The 7,832-nt window shown below is 45.9% G+C and overlaps 1 long non-coding RNA gene across 1 annotated transcript; it reads right to left on the reverse strand.

Annotated features, from left to right (window-relative positions):
• Positions 1-233: 233 nt before the first annotated feature.
• Positions 234-1,402, reverse strand: LOC137892002 (uncharacterized). Its single transcript, XR_011105389.1, has 3 exons — positions 1,171-1,402; positions 605-826; positions 234-321 (listed from the first exon to the last, which is right to left on the reverse strand). It is a non-coding gene; the product is annotated as an uncharacterized lncRNA (long non-coding RNA).
• Between the last annotated feature and the right edge of the window lie 6,430 nt (positions 1,403-7,832).

Here is a 7,832-nt window from a genome sequence, read left to right on the forward strand (position 1 = left end):
TTGTTTTGCATTGGGTTCAAATTCGGTCAACTGTGACGCAGTCGACCAGCGAAAAAACGCTGTAAAAAGTGCAACCTTGACAAAGCGGAGAGGTTGGTCTAAAGAGTCTACAGCTGTGTTGCAGAGTCCACCGTCGGCAGCGGGTGCTCATTCACCTCGGTGGGGCCACAGACACCGAGGGGCCGACGCCGTTGCTTGAAGCACTAAGCTTTGACTCCAAATAAATTACGGCGCATTTATTCAACAATTGAATCGGAAAAAAACAAACAGTCCATCCAAGAGCTCAGCGCTCTCTCTTCTCTCACCGAGCAGAGGCCTCCTCTGGAAAACAAACACACCTGAAGTTGAATTAAATTGAAACATTTGCATTCGACATTTTCACACTTTCACAAGGACACGCATGGGGGGGGGGGGGGGGGGGGGGGGGGGGGTGTCTTTGTTGTGTGACCAGCGCTTTAGACAAACATTGATATCAATCACCATCCTCAGCTCTTTTTTGATAATAAAGAGAAACGGTCCAAAGAACCCCATTTGACTGTCCTTCGAGGGAACATATTCAAAGCTTATCTGTGAAACTGTTCGAAAATGCAGACTCGTGTCTTACGTTATCCAAATTCCAGCACCGGTTGTTTGGAATATCTCACACAGGGGTATGCGCATAATATTTAGTCAGCTCTGTGAAGAGATTACTGCAGGGTCAGGGAGTAAAATCAAAAGGGTCACAGCTGCTCCACAGAATGAGATTTCCAGGTTTTTATTATCTGTTTGCATTCATTCCTGTAGAGCTTCAAGGTCTTAAATCCCATATCAGACACAGAATCAGTACCTGAAGAGAGAGAGAGAGAGAGAGAGAGAGAGAGAACAAAGAAATGCGTTTTCTTTTTCATCACAAAGCACTTCAGTCAATTAATGTCTTTGATGTCACATATCGCGTTCCTTGTTATGCAAATATTTCCTTGTTAGAAACTCAATGAGGGGAAGTTATCTGGCCCGGATCTGGATGTCTGCTGTGAATACGTAAAAATGAGAAAAGATTAAGGAGGAAATAAATAAATAAAAAAAGGGGGACGGAGGTGTGAAAGTGAGAGATTTGAGGGGGTGGGGAATACATTTAGGGATCATATTGTCTCGCAGAATTGGAAAAGCTGTGAAATGCTATACACAATTTACCACTGAAATGATTTCCACTTCTCCTGGATGTGGTCCCGGTTAGTCACTGATACCTTTGTACACCTTTGTAGCACCACAAGGGATAAATTGGCGGAAGCAGATATTCTTATATATGCTCCATCGTTTCTCACTTTTTCTCTTTTTCTTAAAAGTGCGAGAACATTGAAAATGAAGTTGAAGATGTCAGATGGTCAGCTGAATATTCCTGCGCCTGCTGCGCCTTATATAACAAGATAGTTTGCTCAGACGGACGTTCCAATATTTATGAGGGCGAAGAAGAGGAGCCGAAGTTCAGACGCGTCGTGTGAAGATAAAGCTCCCGAAACCTATCAGACGCCAGAGATGCTAATTCTAAGATAAGCTGCGCTCCGTCTTGCATACAAATGTGTTGCATTGCGAGGGGATGCAACTACGTCACGGCAGGTGTGTTGCTCGGGACGCAAGGAATTGCGTTGTCGAGCGTGAAGTTGTTGTTGCTCTCTCTTGTCGTTTTATTCTTTTTTTGCTAATGATGAAAACAATCAGGCAGGTTTTAAGCTAACCTTCTGGTTAGCACAAGTTATTCACGGGTGTTTTGGTCCATCGTAAACATGACATTCTGTCTTCTGCTGTAATTTAATTCAGACAGTAGAGTTCGGCCAACCTCAACATTTACCTCCAATGGAAGTGGTTTAGACGAGAAGAACATAAGATATCCTCGAAAAGCAACGTCTAAAAAAAAAAAGTCATCAGTTCGAACTTTTAATCAATTTGACATCCAAAACAAAACGTTCGGGAGGAAATTAAAACTTCAAATCTGCCTGATCAGTTTGTGATGGAATGTGAAGGCTCCCATCTGTACATTTACAATATGCACATTTATCGTAATTCTGCTTAATGACCGTTCTTGGCTCTGTGCCGTCATGATGTGTGTAAAATGTATCCATGGTTGTGTTATGGCAGGAGTTCATGCTTCATCTGAAGGTCCTTCCCCCGCCGTAACGGAGGGGAGCGAGGCGGAAGGACTAGCTAGCTAATTGCCAATATGTTCGCTACGTCAACTTCATAAGGTCATAATGCACTCGCCTACTAATGTGGTTTAACGCAACAGTAAGTCCTTCCTTCACGAGTGTTCAGCCTTTGACTGCATTAGTTTAATATAGATGCTTTTGATTGACCGCGAATCCATGCTGCAAACATCCCCCCCCCCCCGACAAGTCGTCTGTGGGTCTTTTGTCCCAACGCTGCTAAACGTCCGTGATAATGAGAGCTGCAGGACAGGTGGGATCAATGCACCGCCACTCATGAATGTTGCAGGGGAGGCCTGCCGAGGACGGGCGGGACTTGATCCCGCTCCCTTGCAGGTTAACAACACTTGGAAACGAAGAGGCGTCAACTCGAACGGGGTTCAAATCCACCTCCCCCGCAATCTTTCTCTGAAGAGCTAATCCGCAAATCGTACACTGTGTGACATACTGTACCGGTAAGACAATCTTATTTATTTCGCTCCAGAGAGAATACGACCCGACGCTGTACCCACTGAGTTATCGTCCACAGATGTTTCATCGGCACTCCACGAGAGCGAGCTGTACGTTATGCTAACGCATGCCACGGAGCATATGGCTGATCAGGCATTCCAGCCCCTTCTGCTCCAGAACTGTGTGCTCTCTGGCTGCACATTTGACTTTAAATCACCCAGCAGCCCTTCTTCTCTCCCCTTCTTTTATTTTCTGACTCTGAACTTTTGGGTTGTGACAAATTGATGGGGTTGCGGCAAAAAGAAAAAAAAGTGATTCCACAATGCTATAAGTTACGGCGGGCGAAAGCCTTAAAACAATAGGCCATTAGCATTTTTTTTTTTTACCCCCCACCACCCATCCATCAGCAGGCGGTAGCAGCCAGCTCCTGGCAGCCATTCATCACATCCGTGCCACAGAGCGAGCAGAGGCCTCAGGCCCCCCGCTGCACTCCTTTATAAAGAGATGTATGAACGCCACGCGAACACGACGGGCTAAGATATAAAGACCGATAACGGCACGGTCCGGCCGTGAAGATCAATGTGATGATATGAGACCCACGACAACATGACTGATGGTTTTAATACAAGCGGCGAACGAATCGGTCGGTAGCGGAAGGTTAGCTTAGCGCGTAAGAGCCGCTAAAAGCGGCGCCGTGCCTTCCCCCGGGTTGTAAAGCCTCAGGAGGCTCCTTCAGACGGTTTTAATGCACCGCTTGATGCAGGTTAAGTTCCCCCAGCGCGGCCGTGTGGTTTGTGTCACAGCTCAGTTTAGTCTGCGACTCTGAACCAGGCGGCTGCTATAGAGCGCCTGTCCATTAAGCTAGCTCTGGGGAGAGACTCAAAATTAACCTTAATGGACGCGTGTCTCTCGGAATACTAACAAGGGGCGCTTTGCTAAGTGCCGCTGTGTCTCTCCCGCTGCGCACACCGCTTGGCTGTATTCTTATTTATTTCGCCACAAAAAAGGAGTGAGTGTGTGACAGACAGCCTCAGCCGGGTGGAGCGACTCCACCGGGGGAGGGAGGGGGTATGCGAACCCCGCCTCTCCTCGACATCCCTCTTTACCGCTGAGCAGCTCTCCATAAATGCCAATTAGCAAAAAAAAAAATTTAAAACCAATTAGAGCTGCTTTGTGCTCAGTAAATCTGATTATTGAAAGCCGTGTACATCTCCCGTACAATCAGCACCGCAGACAGACTCCCGTGCCAAACCTCTATCAGTCCGCTATCCAAGCCAGTGACTGCTCCACTACCCTCGCCCCCCCGCCTTCTAATCTGACTATAATGACATTTGCGTAAGGCAATGAACAGTGTTGTGCCACGCCCCCCCCCCCCCCCCCAAGCCTCCCACCACACACATCGCAGACATTTTTACGACTCCTGGGTGTAATATTTCCTTAATTTGCATAATGATGTCCCCTGTTTATTATAAACCTGGTGCATCCATCTCACTAAGGCCCATTGAACAAGCGGTGGATTTGTACAAAATTAGAATGCAAATGGAATGTAATACTGTTGCACTACCAGTGATGGGCCAATAAACCTAGAAGCGCCGCAGTCACCCCCCCCCCCCCCCCCCCCCGCCTAAGCAACACTTCAAACAAACAAAAAAAGATGTCGTCAATCAAACTTCTGGATATAAAGTTTGCAGCAGAAGCAACGTTAAAAAAAAAATAAATGTCGCAATCCGCAACTCAAAAACTGCTTTTGTGACATTGTCAGTTTAGGCTGACGATCCTCTTTCACCGTTAAATCGATAGATTAATGTTTCATTCGTCTCTCAGAGGAGCAGTGAAGCCCCTGCACGGCCACACGAAGACACTTTTGACAATTAATATGCACACTAGAGACGTACGTTTTTATGCAGCTACGTTTTTTTTTTTTTTATGGCGCTTTGTCAAATGCGACGGCAAAAATAAGAACACTTTTGATTATGCAAAGAAAATGGCATTCCCTCATGAAATATTAATGCTGGTGTTCTGTCTTCGTCCCTTTTTTAGAATAATTTTTTTTTTGGGCACTCAGGCCGTGACAGTGTGCGCCACAGGGCACGCTCTCTCTCCTCCCATTTAAATAAGTTTACCGGCAAGATGAAATGTTGACTCAAGGTGGAGAAAATCAAGACTAACAAAAATCTTGCGCCCTCTTTTGTTTTATTTTGACTTTCTGCGACGGCGTGTATATATATATATATATATATATATATATATATATATATATATATATATATATATATATATATCCTGACTCTGGCTTCTCGTGGACATGGAGACACTGCATCTTGATTGGATTGAGATCACCCTGCACTGGTCATTTCATATTCTTACTCCCTTAAAAAAAAAAAAAAAAAGAAGTTTTTTGACAACTTCTGCCTCCCCAGAGGGAGAGACACCTGAGGGAAAAAGCTCTTCACAGCTAGAATATATTACATTTTGGCAAACCACACCAGGATAATACAATCCAAGCTGTGTGGAAGAAAATATTCTATTTTAGATTGAATTGATTGGATGATTGGACTGCTGTCATGACACACATTAAAAATCACAGAGAATGGAAACACAAGAAAGTCTCTCATCCGCCGTGGTCCTCTAGTACAACACTTAAGATAAAACGACAAGACAGCAAGTGCACAGATATCAAGCTATACATCAGAGTAGCTACGTCAACAAGCTCTGATTATCTGCATCATCAAAAGTGAATCTACACTCAGGAGGGATGTGGAGTTCTCTGCAGGGATATTTAGACTCGCCAACAGCGAAATGCATCAACTGTTAGTCGTGATCTCAGCCAGATAAAAAGGCTTTCAAGCAGGATATTCATCCGTTCACAAAAAACACGTTAACGAGGTGTGACGCGTCTACGGAGGAGGTAAAGAGGTCCGTGAGACCTTTTTTAACCCCGGAACCAAAATTGACACCAACGGACGATGGATGAATTATTCGGAAAAACATCTCATCTCTCATCTCATCTTCATCCACTTATCTGGGATCGGGTCTCGGGGGCAACAGCTCCAGCAGGTGGACCCCAAACTTCCCTTTCCCGTTGCCACATCAGCCAGCTCTGACTGGGGGGGGATCCCGAGGCGCTCCCAGGACCAGTTTGGAGATATAGTCCCTCCACCTGGTCCCGGGCCTCCCTCGGGGTCTCCTCCCAGCTGGTCGTGCCTGGAACACCTCCCTAAGGAGGCGCCCAGGTGGCATCCTCACCAGATGCCCGAAACCACCTCGACTGGCTCCTTTCCACGCTAAAGGAGCAGCGGCTCTACTAAGAGTCCCTCACGGACGACCGAACATATGAAGGATAAAGCTCGTCAGGTCGTCTGATGGTGTCGTAAAAACGTCCTTCCGCTGTGACTTTTGCTGCAGCAGACAATCCGACGATCGCGGCCCACGTCACGCCACATGTGGCCAGGTGTGTGGCAGTTTTTGAAGGTACGCAGAGTTTGTACACAACTACTTCTGTTATTTCTGTACCACAACTAGTTTGTCTTTGAGCACACTGTGACCCTGTAGGGGCTAAATTCCGAGCATTAACATATAGCAGCAAACAAGAAAAGACACGGAGGACACCGTCTGAATGACGTCCTCTCCCTCGTTGTTATCCGAGCTTCTCTCTGCTCCGTTTGCAGCATCGTCACAAAAAAAAGCTTAACTCCCACCTTACGGTCGCCTCCTCCACCGTTAGCTCTGTCAACGTTAGCTCTGTCAACGTTAGCGCTGCGGCACCATTAGCTGCTCACCGCCGGCTCATCCTTCGCCATGTTGAGAGCCGTGTGGAGGCTAAAACCCTCAATCATACATAATTAACTAGAATCATTGTCTGAATTTAGAATTTAGCCCCTTGATATACAGTAAAATGGAGGTTAGCTAGCTTCAGTCATGTAGCATGTACGTGATGAGTTGTAGGTACTTCACCCACACCTCCATCACCCACACTGTTAGATCCCAGGAGCAGGATACACTAGACCTCCTCCTATGGTATTGCTCTGCTCACATATTCAGCACGTAATTAAATATATGCATGAACAATTTACTCAGGGACACAAGATTAGAAAGCAGTAAAATGTGTTTTTCGTTTCACTGTGCATTAACGGCAGCAAGGTAAAGGAACAGGCTGACGTGTGTGTATATATGGGGCTAATCAGAGTGAATGGGAGGCAGGTGGGTGATTGGGTGATGAGGACCAGGTGAGGGAACGGGGAACGCTTACATGAGTCATGACTCTAGACCATCAGGGTCAAAAGGAGGAAGCAGTGAGTCAACAAAACGTTGTTTCATTGTCACCTACAGACCAGCGCTGGCTTCTTTAAGTTCACTAACTAATTCAGTTTAAAGATGCAGTTCAACTGAATGGATGTCTGAATTTTCATTTACCTGTTGAAAAAAACCACTTCCAGCTTCTTATTTGTAAAAGAATTGCTGCTTTTCACATTTTCATATCATAAATTTTCTGCCTTTTGAGGCTTTGGACGGTTCAGGACAACATATACATCAATGTGGGCTGAGATCGGCATTTGTCACTATTTTTGACATCTTGTAGACTAAAGGATTTATTAACAACGGTTGAATCAGTTCATTTTTCTCTCATTTCAAACCGTAAAACTGACAAAGCGCACACACTCACTCACTCACAATGCTAGAAGTCCCTGTTTCACGCTGCAGGGGGCAGTAGCTGGACACGGACGCACAGCTGAGCCCCGTTCTAAATCTCCAAAATACTCTCCCGACTGCAGCAGAGTCGAAGCTTTCTCGTCGTTAAAAGGTAGGATGAGCATTAATATCCACCTCCAGCTTGTTATTTCGCTCCTTGTTTTGCTGTAAGTGTTCTCACTTGTTTCCATGTCACGGACACATGGAGCCACTGGTGTCATCTTCCCTGTGTGACAGAAAGCGTGCCGCACAAGACTCACCATCTCTGTGAGTGAGTGAGTGAGTGAGTGAGTGATTTTAGCTTCTTGTAGGATCGTAGAAGTGAAACCTATGATTAGGATTCTGCAGTCATTCTTCCAGACTGTTGCTTGGGATCATCTCTCGTGAATCAAAAGAGACCTAGAGACCTCTCAAGGACCCCGAAAGAATCACCGATTTTAATCGTTCATTGCAAGGCGCCGTGGGAGCTTTGTTCTTTAAAGTACGGTGTGGTGGGCGGCGGTGTAGTTGTGCGCG

This window comes from Cebidichthys violaceus, unplaced genomic scaffold (genome assembly GCF_023349555.1).
Source record: "Cebidichthys violaceus isolate CVI_PGR_0920_01 unplaced genomic scaffold, fCebVio1.0.p SCAF_73, whole genome shotgun sequence".
Taxonomy (NCBI): domain Eukaryota; kingdom Metazoa; phylum Chordata; class Actinopteri; order Perciformes; family Stichaeidae; genus Cebidichthys; species Cebidichthys violaceus.